General features: G+C 41.6%; 1 long non-coding RNA gene across 1 annotated transcript in view; it reads right to left on the bottom strand.

The window, feature by feature from the left end:
• LOC123365262 overlaps positions 1-13468 on the bottom strand; it is a 52412-nt gene that overhangs the window by 34897 nt on the left and 4047 nt on the right. The window contains exon 2 of the long non-coding RNA XR_006577506.1: positions 6973-7065. This is a non-coding gene — a long non-coding RNA (uncharacterized LOC123365262). The remainder of the gene's footprint in view (positions 1-6972; positions 7066-13468) is intronic.

Raw genomic sequence — 13468 nt, 5'->3', positions numbered from 1 at the left:
TACAGTTCTTGTATTGATCACCTTATTCCCTAATTTAAACATGTTGTACTGTGTCAAATGTTTAACTGAAGTCCATGTATAAAAAATCAGTTATTTTATCAATGAAGAAAATCAGGTTAGCCTGGCATGATCTATCTTTGGTAAACTCATGCTGCATTACATCCCCTTTACCATTTATCCCCATGAATTTATTCTTTCCTTCACCATTTATTCTAAAGCCTTGCATGCTATTGAGGTTGGAATTATGGGTCTGTAATTGCCCAGATCACCATTTTTCCCCTTCTTAAGTGTAGGTAGAACATTAGGTATTCTTCAGTCATAACGTACTACCCTGATTAGATAGATTTATTAAAAACCCTTGCTACCAGACTCGCACTCTCATGTGCTAGTTCTTTCAGTATTCTGGGATGGAAATTATCCAGTCCCCTCAATTTTAATGCATTAAGCTTTTTAAGTTTTTCTTCCACCTCAGATGTGGTCATTTCTTTTTCTAGACACTGATTTCCATCAGCCGTAATGCCTTCATGCACATGTTCCATATTATCATTCTCACTGAAAACTGAATCAAAGTATTTATTTAGTTTTTGAGCCATACCTAGATTATCTTTAATCTCTTTCCCATCCACACTGCAGCGACCCAACTTCATCCTTCCTTATTCTTTTATTATTTATGTAACTAACCATTATTTATTTTATTTATTATTTATTTTAATTTCCTTGGCAAGAGCTAATCCAGCTTGAATTTTAGCAATTCTCACTTTAGTCCTACATTTTCTAACCTTTACAATGTAGCTTTTTTTCACTGATCAACATCTTTTTTCCATTCCCCTATAGGTTCTCTGCTTACTCCTAATACATTTTTTGAGGTGGTTATTCATTCAGCTGGGTCTGACATCTTTGACATTGAAACTCCTGACTGTGCTATGCCTATGGGAGGGCTTCTCTTGTCAGCATTGGTAATCCACCTTTGTGACACACCAGGGTACAATCCATATCAATGAGTAGCTGTTTCACCCTGCCATATAACCTGGGGTGTCCTTTGCAATACCTTGCTGTTGTAGCCTCCAACCTGGACTGCTCAGAAACAGCCTCAACCATGTAAGTCACTCCCACCTATGTCTGCATGTGCTGCAGCCATCCTTAAATATTACCATAGGGTGACCGCAACACACACCCAGTCCCAGATTCCCCCGCAGAAATGTTGTCCCCATACTACCCAGCCCTCTCCTGGACAGTACAAATATATTAAGTTCATTATTTCTTTAAGGGAATAATATGCATACAATGTGCTACCCTAATGGAGTTACTCAGACACTTCAACTTGAACACAATGGATTAGATAAAATGATCAAACAAGTTTATTAACTACAAAGGGAGATTTTAAGTGAGTACAAGTAACGAGTCATAAAAGCCAGAAATGGTTACAAAGGAAATGAAAGGCACCAGTAGCATTTTATCTATCTTAACAAATTATTCAAAGCGAAGTTTTCTCACCACATGCTTTCTGCAGTCTTACTGACCAAGCTCTTTAGGTCAGGACCCCCCTCCACCCTGAGTCCAAAGGCTGCTTTCTTTAGCTTTTCAGGTGCAGAGAATGTGGTGGGCAGGGAGAGAGAGGACAGGTGTCGTGGGGTGTCTGTCCCTTCTTTTTACAGTCCTGCCCCCCTTTTGAGAAGCATTTCCAGCTGGGAGCAAGGTGAAAAGCAGTCTGAGTGGAAGGAAATTCCATACTGTTTCTTTGCTAAGATGTAGATTTTTGTCTCTGCCCCCTTTTCTGTCAAAGAATGGCCACTTAGCAGGTAATGGTCCATCAGCCTTTTTTACACCTGGCTGAGGCATCAGCTTGCCCTTTGTCTCTGAGGAATTGGTTCCAGACTTATCTGGAAAACATATTTTTAGTCATGATTTCAGTTTACATTTATATCTTCATATAAAATGCTGCTATGAGCATTTTACCATGATATTACTGATCAGCAAATTGTGAGTTTTAAATGATGCCTCACAAGATATGCATTGTCCAAAAATTATTACAGTAGTGTGTAGGGTGTGAAGACAGGAGTATATTCAGTCAAAGCCTCTCCAGGAGGTGGTAGCTAGGTCTATGGGAGAATTCTCCCATCGATCTAGCACTGTCTACATTTGGGTTTAGGTCATCTTAACTACATCATTCAAGGGTCTGGATTTTTCACACCCCTGAGCGATGTAGTCATACTGATCTCATTTCTTTGTGTAGACCAGGCCTCAGTGTTCCACAGGCAGAGAACAGAGAAAACTGAGGTGCACCAATGTCCAAGGCCCCTGCAGTGGCAAGGAACTGATTAAGTGAGATGATCCGTGATGATCTTAACCCGACCCAGGCCACATTCACACCACTTAAGGATTTTTGTTCCATATTGGAAATACTGAGAAGAGTAAACAAAATAAGTAAAGATGAAGGCTCAGTCAAGTGCTATTTGCTCCTTACTATGAGGCAGAAGCACAACTTGGGACATGCAGGGAGACCATTATTAAAATTAGTAAATAATAGTAATAATTAATAATGAAAGTTTAAGGAAAAATCCTTAACCAAAACGTATAGAAACATTTATACCAAAAATTAATATTAATTATATCTTTGTAACTCACTCCAAATCAGTAGAATGAAACAAATAAAAGACAATCATTTTTCATTTCCAGTTTACATATGTACCTCAGGTTAGCCTATTTTTTTTGCAAGTCTGGTTGTATAGTACTCCAGTTGCCTTTTTGTAATTATTAAAAATCAAATGTTTTATCATAAAAACATTTGTAAAGGGAGACAAACCATGTTATGGTAGCCAATTAAAAATTGACAAGCTTATGACTATGCAGGTACCTGGTTTTTCTCACTTTTGTATCATTTTTACTATAGACTTCTCCACAATTTAATATTAAAAAAGGTATTTCTTTGCTAACATGATGGTATAATATGTGTTTACTGTACACCGTATTAGGGTTTTTGCAAGCTCAGTTCCTGAAAATGCAATAGAAAAAAAAACCAAAGAAACAAACCCATTTTAAAATTACTTCATTTCATGCTTGACTTTCTTGACAAAGGGTTAGACTGTAGCTTTTAAACCACAGTCTGTTTTGGGGGTGAAAAGAGGCCACTATGTTGTGTGCACCCCCAGAAGAATTTTGGCTGAGTAACACAGATATCCAAGTAGGGGCTTGAAAATGGGATGGAACATGTTTCAGTGACAACTCTGCCTCCACTGAACAAAGTAGATCATGCATTCTTCTCTGTGACTGTCCATCTCAGCCACAGCCCTGCTTTCTCTTCCTCCTCCTCTTTGGGGATGCTAGCCATGAGCACCATCACTTTCCAGCAGGAATGTGACCAACACGTAAAGCTCCTTGTACTCTGATCTCTTCTTTGACGTTACTCCTTGTATGGCAGTTGGCATCAGTGCAGGGCCTGGTGCAATGTGACCCAATGCATTTTTTTGATTCTGTGTATTGAGTATATACTGTGTGCTCCATAAAATGGAGTGTGTAGCGTCTGGCCACGCCAGAGTCATCTTTCTCAAGGGTAATGTTTAATCATTAACAATTTTGAACGTGTATTTTATTGAATGACAGAGAAACTGTGCCAGTTTGCTTCTGAATCACGAAAAAGGTTTATTATGCAGAAGATGCACATAAGCTGTAGGTGGTTTAAAGCAAACACATGTACTAATTTGTATAAACATCCGGTGGCACAGTGAAAGGCCCTGCTCCATATTTCTACTCACATGCTGAATGTTTATTGTACCTTATTCATAAACATAACACTTACATTTTTCATGAGGGAATTAAACCAGAATGGAAACTGTTATAGCTATTCTCCTATTGAGTTTGCTGCTTCTGTTGGGATGAAGTTTCTGCCTGCATTTCCTCAGATGCTTTTACTGTGTCTGCCTCTGCTACTGCTACTCCTTGGGGCAAACCAGTCTGAGAGATGTTGGAGTCTCATTCTTGGAGGATAAAAACAGTCTGATTTCAGTGCTCAAGAGACTGAAATGCTGTTGGAAAAGGTCACTAAGCACATCCAAATGCTACCAATTAATGTGGCTGGTGGATTCAGCTAAGAAGCACAGAGCACAGAGGAGGATCCTGTACCCTGTCAGTTCAGTACAATACTGCAGGCACAATGGTCACTGAAAGTGGCTTGGGTAATAGTAAATTGCCAAGAGTTTAAATACTGGCAATCTTCGCTTATTTGTCAGGTCAAAATTAATAGGACATTTACCCCCTTTTGTCAGTTTCCTGACGTTCTTCATCTAAGAGAGTCTCATTATGTTACTCTAACTATAAATGCTGGCATTTCTGATATCTATTTGTGTTATGAAACAGGCAGATAATCCTGAACAGGGAAGGACTCTAGAACAGGACAAGTGATTTGCTCCTCAAACCAAAACCAATTTATTTTCTATGTCATATCCAGAAATAACTCCCATATGTGTGGTACTTCCAGAAAAAACAACCCCTTGTTTATGACGAGTAGTTTTTGTCATTCAATGGTCTCTTTGTTACTCTTCTTAGAGTGAAAATGCGGTTTGCACATGATCTTATGGTCAAAATCCAGCCTGCTCTTTCCTTAGCTTGCTTCAGTCTCTTCCTTTATTGTGCTTAAGATGAAGACTTTGCCTGTCCCTGGAAGAAGTATCACACCTCACTAATTATTGCAGTCACATCGGTCAACTTTCTTTGGTGTTTTGACCATAATGCCATTTTCCATTATTCTGCAGACTTTTCCTAGTCCCATACTTTAATGAAGATTTTGATGGGTTTATCATAATGGTCTCATCATCACAAGCTTTCAGCATTTCCCTGGTGACTTGGTCATCACATGAAGTTTCCCCAGGTTCTAACTTTTATACTGAGTTTTTCATGTGAGATGATATGATGTCTAGTTCTGAGTGTTTCATTTTTTGTCAAAGTCAATAGTTTCATGTGGTCTTTTTAGCACCTCTTGAATTTGCTTTGCCCATCACTCTCCTTGCTCTTTTTCTGTTGTTAAGGTCTTTCCTTGATTATCCTTAACAGGCTCTCCAACTAGCTTAAACTTGCCAGTTAGAACTTTCTTAAGTTGATAAAGTGTCTATCACCTCTTTCAGCAGCTTCTTCAGTTTTGTGGTGATGTTATCAATGTATTTCCTCTTGTCTCCTCTCATGCTGCTTTGTGCTGCTTTGTGCTTTGTTTTATATGGATATTTTTGCTGCTTCTTTTTCTGGAGGTGCTTTTGAGGAGCTGGTGTTTGCATTGGCTTGTTTCATTTCTTTCACACAGTTCCACATAACCTTACTAATCCAGGCTTTTGGTTTTTTGCCTGGAAACCAACTGCAGTTATTGTGGCATCTATGAGACCGCCATGCCTAAAGAATCATGACATGTCAATGCTGACTTCTACTGTTCGATCTAAACCTTGTAGCACATGAAATCTGTTCTTCCATTCAATTGTCTGGCTATACCAAAAGAAGGAAAAGAGACATGTGACGTGGGTTTAATCAGCCCCCAACTTTATTATTAGATGTCTGGGACTACCCAGCAGATAAAAGTGTACAGTACAGGTAACCCCATGTTTTTTCTGCAATTACCCCAGGGCTTTTACCAACTCCCCTCTTTTTCCATCCAAGTCCCTCCAGCAAATTTATTGCCAAGACTTTACTATATCTGGTCACTGTATACCTTCCCTATGGAGTACCTGCACTAGACATCTGCCCTAAACTTAAATAATGAGTTGCGACATATGGCCCACCGCCAATCACACCATGCATGAACAGAGCCCTTCCTGAACCTGCTAGGGGGAAGGCAAAAAAAACCCAACTCCACCCAATCCAATATAGTGGTAAGGGAAAAATTCCTTCCTGGCCCCCCTAAAAAGGGGAAGCTAGTGTAATGCCCACAGCAGGTCTTGACCAAACTTGGCATTGTACCACATAAAGGGGACGCAGGGTGGGTCCTGCTTCAGACTGCTCCATGTAAAAGGGAGGCTTCAGGCCCAGGGCTGCCCCTTTTAAGCCCTGCATTCCTAGGGGATGACTCAGCAACCACTTTGACCCTTTTGCAGCAGTTTTCATCTCTCCCCCGCTCCAGCCATAAAGCACTGTTCCCTTCATTCAGCCAGACAGCCAACTCTTCTCTTCCTTCCCCCCGCCCCGCTTAAAAGTGTGGGATGGTCATCTGAATTGCTGCTGGAATTTTTTTCTTAAGTTTGATCCTCAGTCTTGCCACACATAAATTGTGGTCACTTCTGGCATCGCTGATGCCCTAAGAGTTGATCTAAATTTACTTCCAATAAATAGATAGTCAGTCTGGTTGATGATGACTCCATGTGGAACATTCCAAGTTATTTCGTGGTTATCCTTGTATGGGAAGAGTGTGCCATCTTTTATGAGTCCTGATATCAGGCACATTTCAGCCAATCTTTCTCTGTTCCGATTTGGGGGGACCAAAGCTTTGCTTGCCCATTGGTATCTCCACTCTGTTCTTGTCATCTCCAACGTTAGCATAACATTTCCCCATTACTAAGCATTATTTAAATCCCTCATTACTAAGCAGATATTATCATGCTCGGGCATACTGTCAATCAGAGTTTTCAAGCAATTGTAGAACTGATCTTTGATCTCATCATTTAGTTTTTTGTTAGTGTGCAACATTGTACATATTGTCATTTTCCTGTATTATGTTTGAAATATTTGAGAGGAGATGGTATACATTGGCAGCAATTAATATAGTGATAGTTCAGCCAGCTCCTCATTACAGTCTGTGACTGGACTATCACTCAAGATCATACAAAACATATAGATAAATGTAATTTGAACAATCTACAGGTACATGGAGTATGGACGCACGTTGTAAACATCGTACCTAAGAGCCTGTTCCTCCCTTTCCCTAAGAAAGTTGAACTGCTCTTGGCTCTTTCTAGTCTACAGAAACAATTTGTAACAGGAACAAACAAATGAACTAACCAGTTCTTCCAAGGTCCTTCTGCATCTTCCTCTGCTATCTCTGTGGTGCAGCTCCTGCCCTACCACTGGCATGAGTTGCCTGTTGTCCTTGTCCTGCCAAGTCAAAGACGAAGGTAACATTATTTCATTTTTCCTTGAAAGGTACCTAAATCCTCCCACATAATGCAACTGTGCTGTTCAAGGCCACAATAGTGATTCTTTTTAAAATCACAGAAATGCAACTGTTAGACCCTCCTTCCTTCAGACTGCTTTTGCAGCCCACAAGGAAAGAGCTGAGGGTCAAAATGGTGAGATAACTGCATTACTTTCAAATATTGTACTGTTTACAGTGCATCAAGAGATCGGCTGGGTTGAAGTTCAGTTTCTACAGGGGCAACATTACCAGTTATCTTTTTCTTCTTTATGTAAGCAGAGTCAGGATGAGCTCTACCCTGACATCTGGTGGTCAGTTGTACAAAAGAACTTGTTTGCATAGGCACACCCACCCCGCCTAGCATGAGCGTACAGCAGCCCAAATGGTCACTTTGGCTGCTGTGGGATCCCCAGTTTCTCTGTTATTGGGGCAGGAAGAATAAAGTGTTACTGTAATTATGTGAATCAAGGAGAACGAAACTGTTTTATAACAGAGGGACTTGCCATCAACTAAGTAGCACTCGCTAGACAAAGGGACATGGGTTCCAAAACCCAGTGAATTGAGAGAGAGATTGGGAGTAGGCATTTGTGTCTGGGGATATGGATCCCCTTTGAGGGCCTGAAACACCAACTCCTCCTTCTCCTTCTCCTCCTTCTCCTCTCTGCACTGCGGAATATCAGAGCTAATTTTGATTCTATTAGGAGTCTAGGCTTCTGAGCTGAATTCACTTTGGGCCAATGGTGCACCACCACTGAGGCTCTCCTACTACCAGCTGAAATCACTAAAGAGCTAAAATCGCTGAGTGCTGTGTTAAGTAGTGGGGGTCCTGAAGATATATTGCTGAGTGGCTGGTGGAGCAGTTTGTGGAATGTCTGGAGTGGCTCCTGGGATGGCTGGTGGAGCGAAGTGGCTGGCGGAATGGCTTGCGATGAAGGCTGCAGCAGAACCCTATGGAGAGATGGGGCAGTTGGCCTCAGACCATGTAAGGTGCCCCTTAATACCCCCTCCCCCTTTCCACCCAGGCTGGGAGGTAAAACTCTGCAGATAAACTTTTGAACTCTGGGGCTGCACTGACCAGGGACAAAGACTTTTGGGTTGTTGGACTCTTGGGACTTTGGGGGATTTGGGGGTTGCTGGACTTAAGACCCTGAGGGGAAAGGGACACTGCCAAACTTACTTGGGGGTGGGTCTTTTGCTCATGGTTTGTGTTATGAATCCTGTTTTTGGTGTTTCCCCAACGTAATGCCACATTCTTTCCCTCCTTTATTAAAAGGATTTTGCTACACTCCATGCTTGTGAGAGGGGAAGTATTGCCTTTTAGAGGTGCCCTCTTAGAGGTGGTATGCAATTGTCCCAGGTCACTGGGTGGGGGCTTGAGCTGGTTTTGCATTTCGTTATTGAAATGGAACCTCTAGATACTGAACCCAGCCCTTGTTGCTGCCAACTCAGACAGGCAGAAGGGTTACATTTAAATGCTGGCCATCACTTGGAAAACATAACAGTTCTGACATACTAGAATGGAAGAGAGAAGTGCCCTTCTGTGAAGGACTCCTGGTCACATATGCCAGAAAGATGTTTCTGTTGGGTTTTGTGAGCTACAAAGGTGGACAAAACACATTTGCCCTGCTGTAAACCTGGAGAACCAGCTGGAATTTCAGCTACACCAGAAAATTGCTGAATTATGCTTAAAGGACTGGATGGTGGTTTGAGAGGAAATTGTCTGTATTCTAAGTTAGTAGACAGTTTCCATGGAAAAGCAATGGAGAACCACAGAACTCATCCACCCACGTTCTTACACCCATCTACATTGCCAGAAAATCCAGCCCCTGTGTCTAGCAAACAGCATTGGAAGGGACAGGAAAACAGGGAGTGACTCCAGAAGTGTATCTTTTTCCCTGAACTTTTGGATTAACACCTCAAGTCAGCTGCCTCTCCACTGCTAAAGGACATGGCAATGTGTTTGTGCAACCACCAGAGCAGATACTTCACCCACCCTCACTTCTCCCAGCTTCTACAGTGTGGCTCAGAATTGGAAGAGGACAGACACCAGGTACTGGGCATGGTACAAAACATATGAAATGGTCAAAGGCAGAATGAACCACTCTGACTTTCCTTAACCAATCACATGGTTACCTTTCCCTTCCTAGATCTAGGTAGGCCCCTACACAAGCCATCACCCTCCCCGATCCTCCCTCTGCATGTTTCCTGTTCATAAGGGGAAAGCAAGATAGTAGGGGTGGAGTGGGAGAGACATAGTGTTGGGCCGTTGAACAACCATACGTGGGCAAAAGTCAACATGGTTTCTCTAAAGGGAAATCATGTTTTACTAATCCAGTAGAGTTCTTCAAAGGGGTGAACAAACATGTGGACAAGGGGGATCCAGTGGACATAGCGTACTTAGATTTCCAGAAAGCCTTTGACAAGGTCCCTCACCAAAGGCTCTTACGTAAGTTAAGTTATCATGGGATAAGAGGGAAGATCCTTTCATGGATTGAGAACTGGTTAAAAGACAGGGAACAAAGGGTAGGAATAAATAGTAAATTTTCAGAATGGAGAGGGGTAACCAGTGGTGTTCCCCAAGGGTCAGTCCTAGGACCAAGCCTATTCAACTTATTCACAAATGATCTGGAGAAAGGGGTAAACAGTGAAGTGGCAAAGTTTGCAGATGATACTAAACTGCTCAAGATAGTTGAGACCAAAGCAGACTGTGAAGAACTTCAAAAAGAGTTCATGAAACTAAGTGATTGGGCAACAAAATGGCAAATGAAATTGAATGTGGATAAATGTGAAGTAATGCACATTGGAAAAAATAACCCCAACTATACATACAATATGATGGGGGCTAATTTAGCTACAACTAATCAGGAAAGAGATCTTGGAGTCATCGTGGATAGTTCACTGAAGACGTCCATGCAGTGTGCAGTGGCAGTCAAAAAAGCAAACAGGATGTTAGGAATCGTTTAAAAAGGGATAGAGAATAAGACGGAGAATATTTTATTGCCCTTATATAAATCCATGGTATGCCCACATCTTGAATGTGTACAGATGCGGTCACCTCATCTCAAAACATATATACTGGCATTAGAAAAGGACAACTAAAATGATTAGGGATTTGGCATGGGTCCCATATGAGGAGAGATTAAAGAGGCTAGGACTCTTCAGCTTGGAAAAGAGGAGACTAAGGAGGGATTTAATAGAGGTATATAAACTCATGAGTGATGTAGAGAAAGTGAATAAGGAAAAGTTATTGACTTGTTCCCATAATATAAGAACTAGGGGCCACCAAATTAAATTAATGGGCAGCAGGTTTAAAACAAATATAAGGAAGTTCTTCTTCACCCAGCACACAGTCAAACTGTGGAACTCCTTGCTGAGGAGGTTGTGAAGGCTAGGACTATTACAGGGTTTAAAAGAGAAGTAGATAAATTCATGGAGGTTAAGTCCATTAATGTCTATTAGCCAGGATGGGTAAGGAATGATGTCCCTAGCCTCTGTTTGTCAGAGGGTGGAGATGGATGGCAGGAGAGAGATCACTTGATCATTACCTGTTAGGTTCACTCCCTCTGGGGCACCTGGCATTGGCCACTGTCGGCAGACAGGATACTGGGCTGGATGGACCTTTGGTCTGACCCAGTATGGCCATTCTTATGTTTTTATGTTTTTAAGATAGACATGGGTGAGCAGCCATGAATCTAGAACCTCTGATGGCATGCTGGTTGGAACTCAGTGCATGATAAAGGCATTAATATTTCATTCTTATTTCACCCCTTATGCCAGGCTGAAGAGACAGTGCTCTGGTTCTGAATGATCTGCTCTTAGAAAATCAGAAGTTCCTTGAAGAGAGGAACAGAAGATGGTGAAGCTAGTTAGAGGCTATTTAGCTGATAAGACAAACTCAGACCTGGAACCATTTATGTAACCAATAACTCCCTATTGGAGAACAGAAACATCTCTCTGACTCTTCATCAAGGCCATGGAATAAAGAAACTATAAGCTCATTTCAGAGTAGCAGCTGTGTTAGTCTGTATCCGCAAAAAGAACAGGAGGACTTGTGGCACCTTAGAGACTAACACATTTATTTGAGCATAAGCTTTCATGGGCTACAGCCCACTTCTTCGGATGCATAGAATGGAACATATATTAAGGAGATATATATACACATACAGAGAGCATGAAAAGGTGGGAGTTGTCTTACCAACTCTGAGAGGCCAATTAAGTAAGAAAAAAACTTTTGAAGTGACAATCAAGATAGCCCAGTACAGACAATTTGATAAGAAGTGTGAGAATACTTACAAGGGGAGATAGATTCAATGTTTGTAATGGCTCAGCCATTCCCAGTCCCTATTCAAACCTAAGTTGATTGTATCTAGTTTGCATATCAATTCCAGCTCAGCAGTTTCTCACTGGAGTCTGTTTTTAAGCTTCAGCGCGAGCCAAGGGACGTGCTGGCCGCCCTTTCTGCAGCCCCTATTGGCCTGGAGCAGCGAACTGTGGCCAGTGGGAGCCGTGATTCGCCGAACCTGGGGACCCAGCAGGTAAACAAACCGGCCCAGACCACCAGGGGCTTTCTCTGAACAAGCGGCAGTCCTAGTTTGACAACCACTGGTCTAGAATGAGGACATTCTTCCTCCAGAGATCATGGATCTCAAGTGGGGTACATGAAGTCCACTGGAAAGCAGGAGGGTCCTGGACTTCAACATGGAGATGCAGGTGATCAGACTATGACAGAGACATGTTCATTACATCCCTAATGCCTGCCTTCATGCCAAATAACAGATCTAGAGTAGTTATTGTGAATGAGCAAGACCAGATACCATTGAGCGGAAAGTTTTAGTTGTTATGAAAGCAATGTAGTCTTGAGACAGCAGGTTAGGGCTACCCTCTGCCAAGGGATAGTGCCCAAGAATTTTTGAATAGCTTGATTAGGAAGTGAGTGGTGGGGTGGGAGCAATCAGTACACCAGCAGAATACACACATTTGTTTTACTCTGGCCCACATGCACTCATTCCTGGCATTTGGCATCTTTAACACTGGAGGTCAGACGTTAAGATTAAGTTAAAAATAAGTTAAAAGTTAAAAATAAGAAGTATCAACATTGCCATACCCTGCCCCTCTCTGATTAACCACCTGCAGAGAGCTGCACCGAGTACGCAGCTGGAGAGGTCCATACTAACACAAGGCCAGCATATGTCAGTGGTCTATACAAGACTGGATGTCCCTTTCTTGAGCCCAGGCTGGATAGTGCTATTTTGATCATCACCACCACCAAAGCCCATGACCAATAAATTATTCTTCATTCCTTTCCTTACCCATTAAAAATACTATTATGCAGTATTACTATGGTATGCATCCACCAAAGATAGCTGCATTTATGATTCCTGGATATTAAAAGCTGAAAAGCACCATGGGAATTTTCTGTGTGAAATATGCTGCACAGATGTAAGGCATTATTATTTATGTAGCTCTATTTATCTATTATTTTCATAATTTTTCCATTTTTTTAAAGAAATCGTTGAAGTTTTGTTTGCCTTTTTACTGTCATCCATCATTGTGGAGCTCCTACAGTGATCTAGAAAGTAATTGATTCTGCCTGTCAGTATGCCTCATAGGTCCCAAAAGAAAAAAAAAAGGTGAATAGAAGCATTGCTTACTTTTGATTTCATTTGCACACCAGACTTGGGCTACACTCAAGCACATGCTGCATAATTAAGTAATTATCAGACTATGTAATTAAGTCTTTTTTTAAAAAACTGACTATTTTAAATGTAGGCTCCACTTGTCAACAGATACTGTTGCAAAGGCAAAACATGAATTTAATTAGAAATGCCTTTTCTAAGATAATGTAGAGAGCAACTTGAAGAGAGCAGCGCTTATCTTACAGGGTTTGCTGAGGTAATTTAGTTTTGGAAGCCTTCCTCCAGCAGGTGGCAATAGCCAAAGCATATGAACTGCAGGGTCCTTCAATCAGAGTTGTACTGATATTGCTTTTGGGTTAGATCACTTAGTGGTGCTTTTGTGTTATGCCTCCAACTGTTATGAGGTTATGTACACAATGAGTGTCATCCTATCATGAAACCAATTTGGACATTCAGTGTAACCTTCTCATGCAGAGAAACATAAGGTATAATGTAATTTTCCTAAGGCTTTAAGGATTCAGTTGGAATATAATTACAATAACAGCAAACCACTAGGCCCTGAAGTGGATTAGGTGGAAAAAGGAAACACTGGATCATGGGTCCCAACATACCAGACCAGGGATCGGTAACCTTTGGCACGGTGACGCGGCTCACCAGGGTAAGCACCCTGGCAGGCCGGGCAGTTTGTTTACTTGCTGCGTCCTCAGGTTTGGATGATCGCGGCTCC

The sequence above is a fragment of the Mauremys mutica genome, chromosome 2, assembly GCF_020497125.1.
Source record: "Mauremys mutica isolate MM-2020 ecotype Southern chromosome 2, ASM2049712v1, whole genome shotgun sequence".
In the NCBI taxonomy this organism is placed as follows: domain Eukaryota; kingdom Metazoa; phylum Chordata; order Testudines; family Geoemydidae; genus Mauremys; species Mauremys mutica.
The sequence above is the reverse complement of the archived record's forward strand: the minus strand, read 5'-3'. Positions and strand labels throughout refer to the sequence as shown.